Below are 23,691 nucleotides of genomic sequence, written 5' to 3'. Positions count from 1 at the left end.
AGCAAAGACCATTCCGTCTATGTGCAGAACTCTATTTTTCTATTTAATTTCAAATGTGTAAGAGGGCTGAATGTACTTACTACTTTTCAGCATATTCCTAGAAGAATATTTGCTGCTAGTTTCTTTTGTGTCACTGGAGAAGTAGTTCTATGTCAGTGATGAGTAATGATAATACAGACTAGCTGAAGGCTTGTTTAAGGTTAATTCTTTATGGTTCTCATCTAAATTGCGTTGCTGTCAAAGCAATAGTTATGCTGGAATTAAAATCTACATTGAATAGGTTCAGAAAAATCTTTTATTCCTCCTCAAATCTTCTAGAGTGATCTAAAATGCCTAAAAGTCGAGATTTTGAGATATGAATAACTCAAATGGAAGAAATGTATGAATTTGATTGACTGTAAGTCACATAAAACAGATTTTGTAGTATTGATTTAATATTTATTCCCAGACACATCTGCACACTCCAGAGATGTTGCACCTACTTTTAAGTGAATGTGGTGAACTAAGAAAGCAAATCAAGTTACTAACCCCTAATTTTGTTTTCTTCTAATACTTGGAGTCTATTAATAGTTTAATAGCAAAAAGAGTTCTGAATGTGGTTATAATAGGATAGTACCTGCAATCTTGCATAATATCATATGATACAGGAAGTACCTGTATTTGTATTTATTTATTATAAATATGATTTCACAAAAAAAAAGTGCATTTCTTTAAATGGATGTGGTAACTTAAATAAATAGATAAACAGGTACACATGGAAATTCTTAAAAGATAAAGACTAACAAAAGTAGTAATTCTTTTTTCATCTCAGCAAAACATAAGAAGCTCAGTCAAATGTAGAGAGATAAATAACACGGTGACTACATGCAACTAGTGTTGCTAATATCTGCTTTAGCTCCTTGGAGATGCGCTGCATTTATTTCATATCAGACGACCACTCGAGTTTCACAGTGTGCTCTACAGCTCTTTTTACAACAGGGAGCGTTCTGCTCAAGCTCTGGAAAGTTGTCACTGATTGTTTCAAATGTTCTGTATTCAGCTATTCAAAGAATGATTCTCTGGCTTTTCAAACTGTAAGGAAGCCTAGTTTGTCAAATCTACTTCTGAAGATAAAGGCGTTTATAAATGTAAGGCATCTTTAAATTCAAAAGGTGCTTAACTATGTATGCAGCCTTTACAAAGCACAGGCAGCAAGAACGAGACTGTTCCTGGTGAGGAAAAAAAAAAACAGCTCAGCAGCATTTTCCTCTTTCTGAATTCTGATTTCAAAATGAAGATTTTGTAGATTTAGTAGATTCAGACATAACGAAGTTAGGAATTTAACCAGTGCATCAGTTTTGCCACACTACTTCTCTATTTTATGCATCACAGAAAAGCTAGTACCATATCTCCCAAAGAGCTGCAATTTCCTTCAAGTATATGCAGTATACAAATACAGGGGCTGGGAGGTCCCACTAAGCAAACCTGCTGGCAATGGAAAAATAAACACATTGGCATATATTTGCATATATTTACTCAGAAAAAAAAAAAAAAAAAAAAAAGATATAATGAAAGGTCTGAATGGAAGGGAAAAGACAGTGAGACCCTAAAATTTCAGTATTTAATTACTACTTAAACTATCACTCCTTGATTTTGTTATATTCCCACTTATTCCTCCTATTTCAAAATCACCTTCCCACAACTCTGTTCCTTTAAAGAGAGAAAGGATACAGCAGATTTTCAGCTCTCTTTTGGTTTAACATTGAGATCAACAGCTAAAGATTTCCATTTTTCCCAGTTCAAGTGAGCAGAAATGGATTAACAATAGCCTTGCTATAGAGGACCTCTGCACTAGACAAGGATAAATGTCCTTGCCTAGCTACCTTTTCCTTCCTTGATTTGGGCTTTAGGGGTAGGGACTGGGGTGAGATAGGGATTGGAGGGTTGTAGTGAGGTAGTTAAGATTTAAGAAACCGGATATTTAATGTAGTGAAAGAACTGGCCAATGGAGGTGAGTATATGTGGTTGACCCTGCTTTGTGGGAGGGCATGGAAAACTAGACAATCAAACAAGGTGAAGTCTGGCCAATCAGAAAAGTCTGAATTTTGTTCTTAGTTGAGAAACAAGTGTAGATAAGTCACTTTAGCTCTTTGCATTTGATTTCTTACACACGAAGTGAGCATTTGGTTCCTGAAGCTCTTCATGTAAATGCAAATGGTTTATAGTAGAACTATATGATAATTTCTCAGAAGGCAAACTCACATAGCTTCCTGAAGATCCATAGATTTGTCACACCAGGGGACTGAGGATCAGATGCTGGCACAAGAGGGCAGCCTAACCTCTACTGAGGGCTTTGTTAGGTCTTTTCTTATGGGACAGTGTACTGCTTGTGGTCTCTTACCTTTGGAGCTTGATTCCACAGGGAACCTAATATATTCTACATCCTTGTCATCTTTGTCTTTTCTGAGACATATTCAAAGGTCTAGAGAAAGATTATATTTCTTCTATTACTCTCAAAAAATTTCCCAGACTCTGTGACCAGACTTGCCAACCCTACTGAGATGGTCAACTGATTATTTCTTCTCTTGGTAATTTGCTACCCTGCCATTCTGAGCAAGTGTTGCACTAGACACACAGAGTCCCAGGTTGCTGAGCTCAGGAGATGTGTATCGAAACATGCACCTCACAAGCATACCCAGTCAGTTAGGGACATGGCTCATTAGACAAGTAATTTTTAGATCTGCGTATGCTATTCAGAAAACCTTCTGAATGACTGAAAGAAGGAAACAAAGACTAATGAGAAATGAAGACATAGATACTCATGTACTGATTTGAGAAATGAGAGGACTCTAGTTTTAAAGAATTTATTTAGTTAATTTAATTCTCTAAAAGAAATTAAAGCCTTTCTTTTAATGTGTCTGCAGCATGTAAATCTCTGTTTTCACTTATCCTGAAGTTGTATGCATGCAATGTTCTAATGAAAATTAATTTTTGTTTTTCATGATATTTCTCAGCTTTTTTCATTAAGGCTTTATTAGGGATGATGAACCTATTGTGGGAGAAGCTGAAACAGTATTGATTGCAATGTTCTGTCAACCAAGACATCTTCCAGGTATCTGTAATATAAAACTGAGTATGTGTGCTTCTGCACAAGAGATGGGTGACATGACAGTTATGCTAACTTTTGCAGTATATGTACTTAGTTCTCATTCTCTACTAAATTTGGCACTACTGTAGAGATGCACAAGAACTCCTTTTCAAAGAACCTCCCAAAACATGTTCAAGTCTTTGCTTCTGACAGTATCTATTAGGTCTAAACAAATCTTTAAATGGACATAAAAAAGCAAAATATATGCAAATATGGCACAACAATGTTGATGTCACTAAAAACATGCCATTCAGCCTACTTCCCCAAGTTTGTTGCTGTTGTTTTATTGTTTTCTTCTCTTCTTTTGTCCGGAAACGCTCAGTCTCAGGCCAGTAGGGTCCAAATACAAAACAAAGATAACTGGAGGACATTTGTGCAATTATGGAGAGGAAAAAAAAGAAAAAGAAAAAGAAAAAAAAAAAAAGGAGTTGGATAGCAATCTGACTAAAAAATTTACTTGTTCCAAAAATTTCAAAAATATTTAGAGCATGATGCATCTCAGAAGATCAATGCTTTTTTTTTTATTTATGGAAGCCAGAAAGGTCTCCACACAGAAATTGTTGCAGCCCTGGGGGACAGTCTCACTGTCCAGCTGGGTTTCCTGCACACAAGCACAGTCCTCATGGAGGCAGAATTTCCCTGACAATCCACACCGTGCAGCAAAACAGCAGGTGTTACTTCGACCCCGGTATCTGAAGGAGATTACAGATTGCCCTAAACTGAGAGTTGGCAACATATCAAAGTGGTGTGCCAGACTGTGTGTTTCCTTCCCAAATTAGAGATTCAGCATGCTGGAAGAGATATAAAACATTCAGCTTCTCAAGGAGGCAAATTGTTACCTATTAGTTTAGTTTTAACCCAATGTTAAATGTGAACCCAGCAACATTATTTCCTACAATATTATGCTATGTTACTGGCCATATCTTGCTCTTGTATCAAGCAATGATTCAGTTCCCAAAAACTTGAGAGCTAATGTCTACATTTAAAGAGGACTAAGAATATTTTTGAGCTCCCTGTGCCATATCCTAGTTTCATTACTGAGGTTGGACCACTGATACTTCTTCCCTCCACCCTTCAGCACACAGTAGTAGTCTACATGGTAAAACAACTAAGTTGCTTGTCAATTTGGAGACATAACAGTTCAAGAGTCCCAGTTCAGACAAATGTGGATCCACAAAAATGATTAAGGGAGTGGAGCTTCTCCCTTACCAGAAGAGGCTGAGGAAGCCAGATCTCTTTAGTTTGGAGGAGACTGAGTGGTGACCTCATTAATGTTTTTTAATATGTAAAGAGTGAGTGCCATGAGGATGGAGCCAGGCTCTTCTCAATGACATACAATGATAGGACAAGGGGCAGTGGGTGCAACGTGGAACACAGGAGGTTTCACATCAATATGACAAAAAACTTCTTTATGATGAGGGTGACAGAACACTGGAACAGGTTGCCCAAAGGGGTTGTGGGGTCTCCTTCTCTGGAGACATTCAAAACCTGCCTGGATGCATTCCTGTGTGTCCTGATCCAGGTGTTCCTGCTCTGGCAGGGGGATTGGACTAGATGATCTTTGAAGGTCCTTTCCAATCCCTGAGATTCAATGATTCTGTGATTCTCTGATTCTGCATAGGTGAAAGTCAATTTGCACATAGCTGGTACCAGTTACCAGTTAGGAAGGATGCACTACTGTTTTAAATTCTTTCTCTCAGGAAAACATGACTTTCGGTTGTAAAACTTGCCATGTACTATTCAAGATTTGTTCACTGCTTTCGCACCATTCCTCTCAGTTAGCTGTATTCATTCTATCCAATCTCAGAACCCCTGTAGTCTAAAAGTTTGGCATTTAATGTAGATAGTCATTTACACTCCTGCAACAACAGTCAAATAGTTAAAGGGAATTTTTTCCCCTTGTTTTAGTCATGTACGAAAGGATAAAAGAGATAAAAAATATTTCATGATAAAGAAAATTTAGAATAAATAAATAAAATTGAAAAGCAAAATGCAAGTTACTGTATTTTGCAATAAAATAAAATTCTAAATACTTCAACTTAAAATACTTGTCCATCTTCCATTACGATTAATGAAAACAGAGTTTGTATGAAGTGTGGGAGGCTTCTAGTTAAAGACGATTACAAATATGCCCAAAATAGCTCTGAGTTTAAATGAAACATGGTGTCAGTGTGGGTTAGCTGTTTTTTTTTATTCACTTGGGAAGTGATGTGGTGTACTATAATTCAGAAAATTCCTTGATGATCTTTCCCAGTTTTATGAATCTCCCTGAATCTTATACATGAGAAACAAGAGCAGGTCATCTGGAGATAAGAGGAATGAGTGAAACAGGGAAGGCACTAAGAGATATACAATGCATATTTTAAGCTTGATGGTATTTCCTGTGGAAAAAAATAAAAATAATAACATCTGTGTTGCTGGGAAAAAATATAAAGTATATGTAAGTTCGTAGACTTACAAAGCATATGAATGTACTAAAAACAGAATTCTCACAATGTAGAATAAGTCATAGAAATTCTGTATACTTCAAGAAAAGACAGAAACCAAGTAATATAGTAAATCATTAAAATGAAAGATCAAAAAATAGCACAAGTACAAAAAACCCAGAGAGAGAATTCAAGGAAAGTAATAGTCAGTGTCTACAAATGACGTGGCACAATGGATTTTGTGTACAGTGAGGACCTTTGTTACACCCATACCTAATTTCTAACTTCACCAGAAAAATCACTACCTTCCAGCTGTATGTGATTGGATTATGTACAGATCACAATTATTTGCTGAGCCAAATGGGTAATGTAGATGAGACTCCAGTTTATTTCGACACATCACCCAATTACACCATTAAAGAAATAGGTACAAAATTTGTCATCATAAAAAACTTTGGGGAACAAAAAAATGTACTTTACAGTCATGTTGGCAGTGTTAGCAGATGGTATGAAATTGCCACCATATGTGGTTCTGAAGCATAAAACAATGCTGAAGGAACAGCTGCCTACTGGAATAATTGTTAGGTGTCAAAACCAGGATGGATGGCTGAAGACTTAATGAAGGATTGGCGTAATATTGTTTGGAATAGGTGACCAGGTGTGCCATTAACAGAAAGGAGCACTACTTGTCCTAGATGCTTTCAAAGGGCACCTACCACTAATGATATTATTATCAGAGACAAAATATTATCAGAGAAATTAATACTGTTCTCTGGTAATAGCAGAGGGAGGGCAGACGCAGACACAGGTGGCTTCATGTACGAGTTCTTTGAAGACCATCTGAAATTTGTATATTCAGAATGGCTCTGAATGGATGATCACACTATATTTCCTATAGAAAAAGATAATGAAGGTAGGCACAACAATCTTTGTCATTGGAGTTAAACAGTATGGTACCAGATAAATCTACAAGTTGCAGCTCAAAGTTTTAAGAAAATCCACATTTCATATTCTGTTAATGGAACCAAAGATGATTTGTTTGAGTTGAAAGACATTGAAAGCACTAAAGACAATGAAAATGACCAACAAATTGAACATAAGCAGGAGAGTGACAGAGCCAGAAATGTAGAGGTGTAAGATATTGAAACCAAAAAGTATTAATAATAAAGTACAGGAGAGAGAGAAAGTTAAAAGTATATATGCTTACTGCACACATAACACATGTATAATATAAAATCTTTGAGTTTGAGATTACCTCTCCCACTGCCCAAAACGCAGAATATTACAGATTGAATCATCTTTCTTTTAGGTTAATATAGTAAACAAGTCCAAGACTCAGTCTCCACAGCACAATTGGCAACTGCACCTAGAAAATGTCAGAGGTGCCTGGCAGAATCACTTATACAAGATGAAATAGGACTAGCCACATGTCAGAGGGGTGTAATTTTGCAGATAACAAAGCATGTTCTCTATTAGTTCACATTTTTGTGAACTGGTGAACAGTAGTTGAACACAACAGCACTACCAAAGCATCTCTGCTTTACAGATTAAAGACAATAGCACATGTAACTGAAGAGACAATTAACCTACAGCTCAGACAGGATCTCAGATATTACCAATGTGGCCTAACCAGTACTTCGTGTTCCTAGAAATAGGATCAAATAATAGTAAACATACAGAATTTCCTTACCCAGAGAAAAATTAAAATTCTATCACAAAATATTTGTATGTATTTATCATGTGGCCTCTGGGATTTCAGCATATCACTGTAGACCATTATTTCTCCTTTCTATTCTATTTCTCATTTCTATTGATGTAGCGCTAAGACCTGGTTCCTCCTCATTGCTGCTTGTAGAGTATGTCCTTAAGAGTGTGGTTTGAAAGGCTGGAGGTGGAAGAGTTTTAAATAGATAAAGTGGATATTTGTGCTTTATCTTCCTCCCAGTCCCTGTACTAGCTTAGGACTAAATCTTTCTCCATCAGGTGCTCTTAGGCTTTTCTTGGTATTGGCAGGAATTGTGTGACAGCCTCCTCAGGAGAGGAATATGAAGTTACCTTAAAGTCACCTTTATTCACAAGCATTTCTGGTGAGGTTCTTTTTCCTTGATGTTGCATCTCAATCTCTATATTATTTTAAAACTAGTTTTAATAAATTAAATTTTAAAATTACATTTAAGTGGAACAATCTTCAAGTCTGTGTTGAATAACTTTGGCTTTTGCTCAATGCCTAAGAATATAACATCAAGATATGACAAATTTATCAATTTTTAATGCTAATACCATATTTAGGAAAGGTACCTTGGCTCATTAAATGTTCCAAAGTCAAGATGTTCAAATTTATATCTCCCACAGAAGGTTTAACTATTCCACTGTGTGTATACTTTTTAACAAGACCTTTTATTAACTATGTGATCACAGGCAGTACTTTTGGAGATAACAGATTGCTATTTACTGTATGATGTTAGATTTATCAGGAGAGGGGTGGGGGCAAATGTAGCTTTAAATGTGATATATACCAGTTGTTTAATCAAGTAAAGAAACACTACCTTTCTTGCTTCCTGAGAGATGATCTCCCATTTAGTAACCACTTTATATTAAAATAAACAATTCTACTGATATAAAATTTCATGAAACATGAAGAGGTACTGGGTTTGACTTCTGTATCTGTGCAATATATGGAGGATAAAAAAATTATCTTTTCAAACCAGGAGGTGCTTCACCATACCAGTAATATAAAAAGCAGCACTGTCCATCATCTGAAAGTTACTTCCACAGACATTATTTTCTCTACCTCTGTTGCCTTTTTGTATAAATAGAATAAAATACTGTATTCTTTCTAAAATGATTTGCTTCTGACAGAATTGATTGGAAAAATTCCTAAAAGTCTCCTTGAAAGCAATGTGATATCACCATGAGCAAAGAGTGATGTGTGTGTCTGACAAAAGAAGGGAAGTAGTAACTAGAGAGAAAGGAATTTAAGAAGTATTTCTAATTGATTTCTCCACACTTTTCAATGCAGCTACTGTTCCAGGGCCAAAGTTTCATTTTCCTTGTATTAAAATACTTCTAAGAGAGAAAAGCATTTCCCCTCCAAATATGTGTTCACTATTAGACCTCTACATCCCTTATATTGGTTTATGCAAAATGAATTGTGGGTCTCAGTCTAGTTTCCAATCTATGTAAAACCCATTGCAACTGAATCTCATTGTCCCAGTTAAATAGCCAAGCACTGAATTAGCATAGAGACAAAGGATAGCTCTGAGCAGTAAGTTAAAAAAAGATTTCTTGCAGAATAAATAAGTATATGGTAGACTGGAATAACAGAGGCTTTAGTGTTGTATTCATATTAGACTCATGAAATTTAAAGAGATTCCTATCAGACTTAGCAATGAATGAAGAGTTATCCTTAGAGAAAATAAAATAGTCAAGATCTCAGTGTTATTTCAGAAAGAACTCATTAATACCTATTAAAAATACAAATCAGAATACACGTCTTTGTTGTTCCAAAACTAAACATCAAAATATTTAATCTGAGAATGATGAAACAAAATGTCCCCCTTCCTAGAAGAAAAAAAATATATTCACTTTTCTCAGGACAAAATATTGAACTATCAGGACAATTAATCTTTCCCTTGCAAATATTTAAGCCCAAACTCTGTGGAAATCTAGCCATAAGCATTAAAGATACTGTTAGCTTTGGCAGCTAAGTTGGTGAGGAGCGCTGAAAGGTGAAGTCTGGTCATACTTAGGTTGTTCCTAAACCCACGTCAGCCATGAAGCAGGGTAAAACTGTGCAAATGGAATCTCCAGTGTGGGAGTCTAGACCTGCAAGCTTCACAATCTCCTCCATAACCTGCCCAGTCTTCGAACATGCTGATTCAGTCTCTGAGCCTTGACTCCAGAGTCCAGAGTTGTGAAATAAAAAGTGTAGTAATGGGCATGTGAAGAATGTGCCTTCCATTCTTTTGGAAGGCACAGGACTGCAGCCCAGCTTTCCACAGCAGGAGCGTATGGTAGAAAAGCACTGAAAATAAATGCTTTGTGATCCCAACTTGAGTGATTATGCAATAGAAGACAAGAAAAGCTAGAAGATAAGCTGTAGAAGGTAATGTACGTGGAGATATAGTAGCAGCAACAGGAAGCTGACAAATCATAACTGAGGCAAATAGCTATAGCCTGATGGGATGAAGCACGCAGTAATTCTTGCTTCCAAGAATAAAGGAATGTGCCTGCTTCAAGAAAGTAAAGTATGGGGTTGACACACACCTGCTCTTTTGTAACAGGCTGGCACAGGCCTGGAGGGTGCCATCAACATCAGCAGTCAAGCTGACTAACTTTGCAAGCTACTACTTAAACAGAAACGTAGCTTGTGTTTTATGTCAGCTTTGGAAGTTACTTCTGCATCTGCTGCAACAGAGTTTGGACTTTGTGACCTTGAGATCAAGTTGTAAGTCTCCCAGAAATAACTGAAGTAGAGAAATATATTACTCTGTGGTATTGCAGATGTTTCTCTGTCAATTGTCACTGAGCTATCCCGTCTGAAGAGAATACTGAAGTGTAATATCTGTCTGCAAACCTCAGTGAAAACATCAGTCACTCTAATTAAAGACCATCCAGAAATTGCTTTCTTTTATAAACTTTCACCATCAAAAGATAGACTGGGAAAAGACCGCAGCCTGTTGTTGGGATGATACTGTTAAAAAAAAATGGAATCTGGCAGACATTGACACCTGTACTTTTGGCAGCAGTTTTTGTTCAAAATTCATCCAAATATTAAATAATTATTCATGTAACTAAAGAAGAAATAAGAATTTCAGGACAGTATGAACAAGATAACATGGAAGTTCCTGTTATAAGGGAATCTAATCTTAAAGAGAAGATCCTGCTGAACGTTTCTCTGAAGGGACATATTGCCAGAACAGTCAAAGTAGAAATAGCCTGGCATAGCCAGTCTATGCTTTGCTCTCTATTCTCAGACTTTTAATACTAGGTAACAGTGGTAAGGAAAGCCACTTGGGTTTTGCCCCTTTCTCATTTACACTACTGGAGAAAATGCATGCTTAGTCATTCCCACAATCTGTTGTGCAAATGTTATCTCACAGAAGAATAGCAAATAGTTGGGGGATGAGAGTGTTGAAGTTACACTTATAAGAAAAACAAAATCTCCAGCTCTAGTAAGAAGATGATATAATGGTGATCTGAAATGTCTAATAGTCCAAGCTGAAGGAGCAGAATTCTGAGGAAAGCAAGCAAATACTGTGTCATTTGACTGGAATCTGCCAGTGTCAAAATAAAACACAATTGCTTCAGTCATAGCAAATCTAAAGCTAACTTAGCAAGCTAAATGTTTTGGTAAACCCCAAATCAGTGGAACTTATGAATGGGATAATTGTATGCTGTTAGCTTTTCTTGTTTGAATGATGTTCTCTTTAAAATGACTGCTGCAGTTGCTTACCTTCCCTTCATTTCATTTTTTTCCAAGACTAGATAAATTATATGGTATACAATATACACATACGTGCACACACACCAAAAAAAAAAAAAAAATAACACAAGAAAAGGCAAAAGGTCTTGTTGTCCATAAGTATGCAAACAATTTATCAGACACAGATAAAACACAGGCAGCATATATCATTGTCTGCTTTCATCCATAAATCATGGCACAAGTTAGCTACTTTATTCCAGGTCAAGAGGGAGGATGGCAAAGAGAGAGATAAACAAAGTTGTAATTTTCGTTTTCCTAGGCTCTTAGATTACATTTCAGCTTTAGTAAGCAGTTCTACTTCTGGATGAAAAAATCAGATATTCAAGGAGTAATATATAGATACCATTATATGTTAGTTATCATTATAACTAATAATCTTCTATATCCATTCAGTTTAAAAATTCAGTCTGAGGAAGGAATTATAGCCTTCTATTAGAGATTAACATCACTGTCTATAACAGTCAATGATGTCCAATAGTTTTCTCATCCTTTGTTATTTAGAGAATTCTGGACTAAATTCTCCCATTTGGACTCCACTAAAATTTTTCTAGTTGTATTTGATATTGATTTTGATAGAAATTTTCAAACAGGAGTGAGTGTTAATGTAACCTTATAAGCTAAAAACGAAGAGCAAGTAAGAAAAGTAACTTCCTTGGTAGTTCTTTGAATTACTTGGATCTCCGTATGTTTTTCTCCCCACACTTTGATTTTAATACACAAAAATTGTATAGACTTTCCCCTACTACATAAGGGTCACCCTTCAGGAATGGGAAACTGAGAAGGATGACTTCAGTTTAACACCACCATTACTCAGTAAAGGGGGCGAACTGCCTTGGAATGTCATGGCCACACTGAAGGGGATTCCACGTTTTCTAATCACATTCCTTGCTTCTAATATTGGAATGAGACTTAATGTATTGTACTATGACATTTGGATTCACTGAGTGATAAGAAATAATAGATGTCATCTATCGGTTAAATGATATTGTGCATTGTAAATGCATTAACATGTTAGAATATTCTATGAGGGAAAGACAATCCTGAAGAAAAGGAAAGGAGAAGAACCAAAGAAAGAGACTGGAAGAAACAATGAGAAGGAAACAGTGAGAGTGCTTGATCGTGACAGGAAAGGAGGGTGAATTTGCCTTATAATCTTTTGAAGGACTTGCTAATTAATGCTTATGGAGAAGGGAAATTCTTCTTTATTAGGAATAATGAGAAAAGATAAAACACAAAAGTAAAGTAGAATTACAGCACTTTTTGAGCTACGTAGTCAATGCAGATGACATGAAAAAAAATAACTAAATAATTAAAATAATTAAATAATATATACATATTGGTAAGTGTTAGAACAAGTTGAACCCAAAGGAATTTTGTGTGTGAAATAATAATAATAAAAAAATCATAATATTAAGCTACTTCAGCAAGAAAAGCAGTGTTTAGAGTGCATGTGTATTATCAAAATATGTAAAATGAAGATTAAAACTCTTCTGAATCTCCTACTTGAGAGAATACAGTAATTTGATGTTGTATTTCATAGCTTCATACCTCTATGACACTCATATATAGCAGTGAGCTGCATATTCTCCTTCTTAATATGCATCAGAAATACCGCAGTAGGGTTAAGAAAATATGGTATGCATTAAGGGACATTACCTTGTACATACAAAACAGTGAATACAACTGTTCTATCTGAAAATGCTTATGGAACTACAAACCATCACAAATTTCTCTTTCTATAAATCTAATAGTACTGAGACGGCTGCAGCTTTTCTGATAATAGTCAAATGGGGATTTTGCTATAGGGATGAGTAAAGGCAAAGGATACTAATTCAAAAAACGTATATTAATAATAATAGAAAAATGCCATATGTATACTAAGGACATTGTTCCATCTATAATGAGGTACAAAAAGTCATGGGATCTTCTATTAATGAGATAAGTTGGCCTAGACTACATCCACTTGGGAATTCCCACTTGCTTAGCAAGAGAGGTGGAAAAAAATGAATTTTCCATTACAGTGCAAGAGGGAGACCTGCCTTGTAACCCTTATCATCACATTGTTGATTTGTATGCCTAATGGCCATCTCCCTCCAACTTCAGGTCTGAAAGAACATTGTGAGCTTCTGATTAATTAGACAGAGCACATGGGCCAGGTTCACTTGCTGCAAAAACAGTTCTTTTTGAAGGTTATCACCTTGATTTCTAAGGCTTTAACCTTTGACCAATATTTGCCTTTACTACTCACAAAGGATGCTTATAATATGCACTTGAAAGAGAATTTCTCTAAAGTATAGCTCTCCACTCCTATATGCCATACAGGTGTATAGAACCTAGAAATAATCTTGCAGCATTCAAACTTGAGAACAATCTGCTGAATATTATCAGACCTGACTATCCAAACTATTATTAGGTGAATGGTAGGAGTATTCTAATACTTTTTCCTTGTCATATAAATTTATCTCTTTAGTAAAAAACTGACATACTTTTTCAAAATTAATTTCATATTTTACAACAAAATGATGTAGCCAATCACAGATATAAAAATGGTCTGTCTGATACAAAGAATACACATACAAACATTTTTGTTTCAGTGCGTATTAATCCAGCAGAAGACAGATAGGATTACAAATACTCTCCTCATGTAATCATTGTTTCCTAATAGGTGTGAGCATTATTGTGATGGCTTTTGTGGCTCTCAGCCAAAGCCATCTAACCTTCCTTATTCGCTGTACATTGATATGAGCTGCCTAGCCAGGGCTGGTAAATGATTTGGGTCCATGCTGTGGTCCATTACTGTGCTTAGTGTAAATAATTTATTTCCCAACATATAAGTTTCAAGTGCCAGATCTGGAACCAAAGCCAGTACAATTAGTTCTCTACCTACCCCCTGCTGTCTAACAGATACAGTGGGGAGAATGAATGTAAGGTAAGAATGCAGCAACATGAGGCATATGGACATGTGGTCAAGGACAAAGATATAGCAGTGTTTCCATAAAGTGCTTCTTCAGCTTCCAAAGTTTCCTAACTCTGATACTTACAGATAACCTAGTCAAATCACTCAACCAAATTGGCAAAAATTACAGTTAAGAATAGTTCTAACAAACAAAGGGAGAGAGACTGGTAAAGAATGAGATCAGTAGAGTCTATATTTCTTACGTTAGAGGAAATCATGGTTCACAGAATCACAGAATCATAGGGGTTGGAAGGGACCTCCAGAAATCATCGAGTCCAACCCCCTGCCAAAGCAGGTTCCCTACACCAGGTCGCACAGGTAGGCGTCCAGGCGAGACTTGAATATCTCCAGAGAAGGAGACTCCACAACCTCCCTGGGCAGCCTGTTCCAGTGCTCCGTCACCCTCACTGTAAAGAAGTTCTTGCACACATTTGTGAGAAACTTCTTATGCTGCAGTTTTTTGCCGTTTCCCCTTGTCCTGTCTCCACACACTGCTGAAAAGAGCCTGGCCTCGCCACTCTGCTTCCCACATCTTAGATATATTTATAAACCTGGATCAGGTCCCCTCTCAGTCGTCTTTTCTCAAGGCTAAACAGACCCAGTTCACTTAGCCTTTCTTCACAGGGGAGATGCTCCAGGCCCTTCACCATCTTTGTGGCCCTCCGCTGGACTCTTTCCAAGAGATCCCTGTCTTTTTTGTACTGGGGAGCCCAGAACTGGACACAGTACTCCAGATAAGGCCTTACCAGGGCAGAGCAGAAGGGGAGAATCACCTCCCTCGACTTGTTGCCACGCTCTTTTTAATGCACCCCAGAATGCCATTGGCTTTTTTGGCCACAAGGGCATGCTGCTGGCTCATGGCCAACCTGTCGTCCACCAGGACGCCCAGGTCCCTCTCTGTAGAGCTCCTCTCCAGCAGGTTATCCCCCAACCTGTATGGGTGCATGCAATTATTCCTCCCCATATGCAAGACTCTACACTTGCTTTTGTTAAATCTCATCTGATTTGTAGATTGATCAGGCTTGTATTCAAGAGTCAGCAAATGAGTGATGGTGACCCAAACTAATAGCACCTGTAGATTTCCTTCTACCAAGCTAAAGGAGAAGTGAATAGAGGGCTATTCAACACTCTTATTTAAAAAGTAGAAGAAAAAAAAAAAGTAAACAATGAATTGAAAATCTTTCTGATGTTAAATATTACTTAGAATAATAAAATCAGCAAATTGTGATACAGACTTGCAGAGAAGTGATCAAACAAGATACAGTTAATGAAATATACTTTCTTCAGTGCACAGTACCACAAACGTGTTGATAAAGTTATAAAAATAAATATACAAATATATTCTTTTCTTTCTGTCTTTTTTTTTAGCCATTATTAGCAACACATTTTAAAATTGATTATATGTACATCAGAGCATTTCTACAAATCTATCTACTACGTTTTTCTGTCTCTACTGCAGACTGATTTTAAGGGCTTTTGGAAATCACATAAGAAAAAGGGGAGATATCTTATGCTTTTTATCTTCACATATCCTCTTCACCATTGGTGATTTAAGGATGACCTGAGCTCATGGCTGTGTGTGCCTTTATCATGGTAGATGTCCCATGCCTGGAGACACTCAAGGTTTATATTGGATGGGTCTCTGAGCAACCAGATCTAGCTGTAGATATCCCTGGTCATTGCAGAGAAGTTAGACCAGATGACCTTTATAGGTCCCTTCCAACTGAAATGATTCTATGATTCTATTAAATTCTACATTGTCAGTAAGTATGAAACAAGTACTTAACTAGGTTGAAACAATTCTAACTACACATATGCAATGACACATTACTAACATTTTGGACAGGTACATACAAGTCAGCATGGATATTTCTCTGGCAACACCACTTCCATATTCAGCTGTAGTCAGACAGGATGCTAAGAATTATTAGGAACAGACAAAAACAATAAATCTAATTGCAATGTTTCATAAACACAATGCGGATGCACTTTTTTGAGTATCTCTAGTCAGCCCATCTCCAGAAGGATAAGGTAAAATAATATACACATTTTAAATATGCATGCATACAAAATACAATATAAAATAAATATAATATAAAAATATTAAAAATATATGGTTTTATATGTCCAGAGAAGTGCAATGAAGCTGTTGAATGGTCTGGAGCACAAGTCCTATAAGGAGAACCTGAGGAAACTGGAATTGTTCAGTCTGGAGAAGAGGCGATTCAGGGAAGACCTCATTGCCCTGTACAATGAAAGAAGGTTGTGGCAAGGTGGGAGTTGGACTTTTCTTACAGGTAACAGAGATAGAACAAGAAGGAAATGTCCTCACGTTTCACCAGCAGAAGTTCAGATTGAATATTAGGAAGAAGTAAAGAAAGATAGGTATTGCATTGGAACAGAGTGCTTAGGGAGGTGGAGAAGTCTCCATCCCTGGAGTTATTTAAGGAATGGGTATATGTATTATTAGGGACATGTTTAGTGGGTAATATTCGTGGTAGGTGGACAGTTGGACTAGATGATCTTAGACACCTTTTCTAACATTAAAGATTTTGACATATTACAAGATATCTGTACAACATAGTTTACATTCTATGTAATACAAATCTGAAAACGTTATCAAAAGTGCTCAATGCTTTCTTCATAAAGACTGTGAAAGAAAATGGACTTTAGCTTGCAAAGAGACAGCAAAGAGAAATAAGGCAGAGATAAAATAGTTACATCCAGTATGCACCAACAAATGATCTTTCCATTGTTTCTTATATTCATGCAAAAATTATATTCATTACTAAACATACAGGATATGTCCAGGATTGGAAGAAAATATAGTGTTTGGTGGGTTTGGGGTGTAAACAAATTTCTATTTTTCTTCAAAGTAACTTCTATGGCAGTTAGAAATTTCACAACACATTGTGCACATGACTCTTGTAAACTGAATGCAGAAATGCTGATATGTTTGTTTGTTTCCTCCCCCCCCAGGTGTGTTTTTTCCTCCATGTGAGAGCTTCATGAAACAAAATGAAGCAGAGATTTTCTGTTTGATTACAAACTACCTATCCAACAAAGAAAAAATTATAAGACTTTTCAATCAGTCTGAAGCCCAAAACTGTGGAGACCTATAATTGGCTGAAGTAGAAAATCCCTAGGGAAAGATAGTTTTCATCCATTCTAGCATAGAATGTGAACTAAAGACAAAAAGTAAGATTCTATATTTCACAGTTCTTGTAGAAATTTGATTTTTTGAGTAGCCTATATTCTTGAAGGATTTCAATTAAGACAAGTCTAATGGTTAGGTCTATGAGCAATGAAGTTATGGGGGTAAAGCAGGCGTCATTTAGGTCTTTCTTGTTTAAAGTCACAGAAGTAAAGGTTTTAAAGTAATACCACATTGCACAAGAATTCAGTAAATTCACAGTTGTTTGGGCATCTATACAAAAAAAAGTCACTAAAATGAAAAATCAAACCAAATGAAATGAAACTAAAGTCCTGAAAGACAACCATTACTTTCACTAGTAGTTATGTATAAGGAGACTTTCTTTGCTAAGCATGGAATGTGTTGTAGGGAAGGAAGGACTAATAATCCCTTTCTTCAAATAGCTGCCTAACAAAACCATCTCTGTATGGCTTTGTGAATCACAATGGAAATGTTGCAACTCTTGATTAAAAAATTGTATCTCTTTTAATGATAGAGAAATAATGATGAAATGTTTATATTTTTTATTTTTTCTGATGGCAAATCAGAGGTAAAAACAATGTATTTCTTTTCAAAATTACCAAGCCTAGGAAAGTAAAATGAAAATTGAACAGATGCCTTCATGTAGATCTTTTTTTAAACAGTTATTTCTGTAATTCAGTAAGAAGAACATGACACTTCAGCTTCTGAATTAGCAAAATACAATTTTACTTGAGGGAATGATCACTGCATATTTTTGATTTTACTTTTGATGAATGCTTTAAGATACTGCATTGCAAACAATGCACTAGTAGCACATAGCAGTTACTTTGAATTTCTTAGGATTTTCAGTGAAATCTGACAAAATCCCACAGTAAATGTGTTTTATCCAAGGGAACAAAGAGGAGTTATGAAAAGATAGTATGTTGATACTTGATTCCTCCCGGTACAATTTTAGTTACATGCATAACCAGACTTTTAAGGCAGACAAGCTATCACAGCTTCAGGGAACAGCAGAAAATGGATTTAAGAGGCTAACGTTAGGTGAAGTACAAGGCCTCATATCAGATGTTTAAAACAAAGAGGTCTAGCTTTAAGTGGTTTCTTTTCAGCCACATGACCAATTCATAAGAAAGAAAAAGAGATTTGGACATCTAGGTCCACCAAGTTTTAAGTTCTAACAAGAATACTTGAGGTTCAAAGAAGAAATCTCTTGGTTGTTCAGGACTTGAGTGGCTGAATGCACCCTTTTCCCTCTCCACCCAACACAGAAGTCACAAAATATGAGCACAGGTCAGAGAAGCACACTGGGCTTGATCTCTCACGACTGGGGACAGCGAGACAACAACATTTTAAGGACTGTGAAAAGTATCTGCACCATCAACACCAGTTCAGGATGGATAACTTAAGCAGCTTTAAGTACCTTGACACTTGCTCTAAAATTTTATTAAAGGTCACAAGTCCACAACTGTAATTTGCCACAGAAGGACAGTAAAGGTAAACTGCACTGCTGCAGAACACGCTCTTTTTACGAATTGGGTGTTATTATATAGAACTTCCAGAAGACATTAAGCACCCATGTTACAGAAGAGGATACAAAGGCCTTGCTCCAGTACTCATCAGCCTAATTAAAGAAGAAAATCCACTTTCCCAAATTAGGTACTCAGGTGACATAAATTTGGCTTGTTCTAGGTGTGCTATAGCATTTGAAGATAAACAAATATTTTACACACACACAGAAAAAAAGATGGCAGCAAAGTAATTTATTTTTATTATTATTATTATTTAATATAATAAGGTACACAATACAGAGTCTCATAAAATCTGTTCCCTCTGTGCCACTCTGAGAACAAGACCTGGATACCTAACAGATACATTTCTGGCATAGAAGCTCCAGCACCAGCTGACAGAGAGGCCATACACATATGTAGCAGCTACCAACAGACTCTCTTTGCCAAGGGACAAACAAATCCTAATCAGAGCATGCCACTCTCCAATAGTTCTTGGCTCTGGAGCTTCCCCCAGTTTTACTGTAGTTAAGCACAATTTAGAGACTGAGATTATGTGATTGAGCTCTGAGTTATCCAGGAACCTTTGTCCAGGCATTATCACAGAGATGACAACTGTCCTAAAATCACCCTTCCCATTCACAACTCTTCTTATAAAAGGGTTAACTTCAGAGGATATGTGAAAATCAAAGATCTGAAATAAAGCCAGGTCTAGAAATCAGTAATTAAAATAATTTTGCTTTTAAGAATTTTCCAGACCTTCCAATGAGAATGGATTGGTTATGCCAGAAAAGTTAAAAAAAAATAAACCAAAAACATCAGCAAAAACATGTGCAGCAATTTAATTGTTCAACCTTTAATTAAAAATGAAAGGATTTTTTAAGAAACGTTTAAGAAACACTCACACATCCCAGTGAAAGGGCTTACATTTCACTTTTCCTAGCATTCTGAAGTTACACATGTAATTTCTCGCATCTCACAGTGATAGTGATCCCCATAAACTCAAACAGATGATTACTCTCCGTTGATGCATCAGGGTAAGTATTTCAAATCATATCAGACAAGTGTAAAAATTCAAGGAGATTAATGAATTTAAGCTTCAAATCTAGCAGGGCACCTTTTAATAAAATGCATTTGCAGTGTTCTCTATAAAGATGGATTAATTTATTAGACATATATGTGATGTGATACTTTTCCTGAAAATGTTATTGTCATTGCTAACTGCCGTTCCTTTTTAATCAGCTCTTCTCCACTTGTACTGAATCCATATTGGAAAGAAAGCTGCCACCCTCTTCAGAAATCATTCCATACAACGTCATATGGTATGGAATATCCCTTTGGCCAGTTGAAATCAGCTGTCCTAATTCTGTTCCCTCCCAGTTCCTTGGGCCTTTCATGCAAATGGCCTTGGCTCTGTACAACACTGCTTAGGAGCAACTGTAAACTGGTGTGTTATCAACAGTGTTTTTCTCCTAGAACCAAAACATAGCATCATACCAGACACTCTGAGGAAAACAATTGCATCCCAGCTGAAATTAAGAAAGAGAACATTACTTTAGAGTAACATAATATTCTGTTTATCTGAAGCTTGCTACCAGAACTTCGCAATAAATATACAGAAGCCAGTAGAAGACATTTCCATGCTTGAACGTTATTGCAACTTTTTGGTTTTGACACAATGTTTTATCCTAATGGTCTTTTTTATCCTCTGAAAAGCTCTTTAATTAAACAATAAATAAACATCAGTGAAACATGGATAATTACTGTAGGCATGTTAAAAATGAAAATCCTGTGCCATAACTGTCTCCAAGTCAGTGAAAACATTAGTTATAAAAAAGTGTACCTTATTGGATGTTTCAATTGTTTACCCTTATACTTTTAATTAGTGGCCATGCAACAGTTAGGAATAGAGAGAAAATCTGGATGTAGGAGACAAGTCACAAGGACAGCTTAAAGAATTCTTTAAAGAATAAGAAAATTCACCTTGCTTTTTAATCTGAAGAATTTGGGGTTTCTTTGTTTCTTGCAGTCTTTTTAGTGGGAGTGTTGGATCCATTTACCACTGCAAAAGCAAAGATAAGACTGTCTACTATTTTTGCTGTAATACAGCAGAAGAGTAGAAATAAAATGCTTCCCCACATCCCCCCGCATCTCCAGAGAGACAGTAGTTTTGATTTTGCAATCTGTGAATCATTGTAACTATTGCCACACAAAACACAAAGAAGAGGAATGTTTTGGAGTCAATCTGTTTGTTTATTTGATCTTATCAGTTTAACACAATGTTTGTCACCACTACAGTAGTTCATGTCACGAGAAATGCCCATGTTCAATAGTCCAGGGTCAGGCAGGATTTGCTATTCACAAATAATATAATCACAATTTATTTCACGCTTTTGCAAGAGCAGATAATCTCGCGAACCAACCAGAGACATGTAACAGTTTGTACTTCCTACTTCCCGGCACAGATTTCCTCTCCTGTTTTCTCAGTGCTTGAGTACTCCAGGATTTACATTCTATCCAACTCTTCTAATTCACTCAGTGGATGCTCCGCTCCTGTTTACTGCTATGTTAACTGTTCTCCTATTCTTGCTTAGTTTTTACCTGATATGGTAAAAGAGATAACCTATCAAAGCTGACCTTACCCTCTGACTATCATTCAGACTGCACAACTAGTTTCTACCAGTACATCTCCTGATGTTACTCAAAAATGCAGATATTCTATTCTGCAAGCAGGAATTTATCTTGCATCAGAGCTCCATGTTGCCTCTTTGGAGTCATAGCATCTCACTGTTATGCAAAAAAAAAACACCATATTTCTTTCCCCACAATGGAGACGTGTCTCTTAATAAAAAGATAAGCTACACCTGTTCAGTTCTTAGGTCTGTTACTCAGAATTGCCTAAAGCTAAAAATCTGTTTCTTTCTACGTTTCCTTTTGCTGCCAAGGGAGTAGGCAGCTGGTATTCACCTATGATTCTTTCCTGTCCAAATATACCTGGCATTTTGATGCTCCCCATCCCACTCTCTCTGGATCCTACTAGCTAGTGTTTTGGGTACACCGATCATCTTCTGAGAGCTTAGTCACCATCTTTCTACAAGCCTGCCATGCTATCTGAGAACACATTTTTTTTTATGTCACAAAAATGTGGGTCAGGGTTCTTCCCTGGCTGGAAAATGTTTCTAACTTTGTCCATTCAGTGTAGAGGGAAAATTGTATCTGAGAGATATGTGTGACAATGAAATTCTACAAACTATGTAAGCTATTCTACTGAGAGCAGAACTGATCTTTGAAAAAATAATGGAGGTGAACAACATGATTGATGTCAAAGTCTCTTCAATTCATTTTTTCTGTAAAAGTCTCACCTAATAACACTCAAGTAAAAATTGTTAGTGCCCTTTCTTGTCAGAATTTTTTGACCATTCTCAACATATGTGTGTAACACAAAAGTATCTATCTCAGCCTTGAAGACTTGTTATACCTGGAAAGGCTTTTTCTTTTGAGAATCAGATTCTCAATATGAATGGATATTAAAATTTATTTTCCACCACACAACAGCAGAATTTAATTTCAAAAGAAAGACAGTCATATAAGAATTCCAGGAAGCACATGATACCTCAGAAAAAATATATGTATGTAGTCAAACATTCAAATTTCCACTGAAAAACAAACTCAATAGAAAATTTTTTATCAAACTGAGAAATGAGATGGACAGTTTTCAAGAGAATATCTCACATGCTTCTCTGCACTGCAGTGAAACAGTGATCTGTTTCCTTCAGTGTGATATGTTCACCATAAATAGAAATAAAGTGCATCTTACATCACCTTCAGCAATTAAATTCAGCTCTTACTGTCCTAACATCTATCCATTTGGTTGAAATCATCACTCAAGTCTTAAGTTAAAATATTTAAAAACTGACTCCTTAAATGTTCTTTTGGCTCTCTCCCTTTCCACGATGTCAACTAGACAGAGAATAGAAATAGTGACACTATATTTCAAGTAGTGGAAATTAGGCAAGGCATTGAGAGCATTTCTCTGAAGAGTTGATAATGGATTCCCATCATAGCTCTCAAAATTAGTCATCAAGTCACAATTTGAGATCAAATAAAGAGCTTTTCAAAGAAAAAGAGAATGAACTGGAAATTAATACAATTAGACTGGAAATTTGAGGTTTTCCAATTATAAGAAGTGAGAATCTAAAGCAATCTCTTGAGTAATAATAAGGAAGACAGCCATGTAACCATTGCATTGAAGTGAAATTTGATGACTATTATAACCAAATTGACTATAGTCACAAAAATTCATTTCCTGAGTTCAACAATTCAGAGGATCACCTTCAATGCTTATTTTCTAAAAGCTGATTTATTTATTACGGTAATATGTAGCTTCTGAAAATATTCTGAGTTGAGTCTCACTTTACATCATATGGAAGAAGAGAAGGAATAACAAATCTTTACAAACACTTTTACATTTTTGATGACTGCAGCAAGTTCCACATTAAAAAACAAATAAAAAAAATTCCAAAGCAATTTTTTTGTTGTTGTTGGTGGTGGTGTTTGTTTGTTTTTATAATAAAAGTAGCATATTTCCAAATTCTTATACAGAATTAAACCACAGAATCACAGAATGTTAGAGGTAGGAAAGGACCTCTGAAAGCCATTTTGTCCAACACCTGCTCATGCAGGAACACCTGGAGCAGTTGTCCAGGTGACTTTTGAAGATCTCCATGAAGGAGACTCCACAGCCCCTCTGGGCAACCTGTACCAATGCTCTATCATTCAGAGTTATACACTGTTGTAATTTATAGAATATAATTTCTAAAATTAGTATAACTCTAAAAATGAACAATTAATAGTATTTTTGTTAAACAGATTATATTGCCAGCAACCAGATATCTCTGTTTTAATTAGTTCTAATGATGCATTTCAATTTAAATGAATAATTCAAATATTACGCAATACAATTTCAACCAAACCATTGATATTTTCAAGAAAGGTAAATAAAATTAAAAGGTTTGCT

This window comes from Meleagris gallopavo, chromosome 1 (assembly GCF_905368555.1).
Source record: "Meleagris gallopavo chromosome 1, MGAL_WU_HG_1.1, whole genome shotgun sequence".
NCBI lineage: Eukaryota > Metazoa > Chordata > Aves > Galliformes > Phasianidae > Meleagris > Meleagris gallopavo.
Note: the sequence above shows the minus strand (reverse complement) of the source record.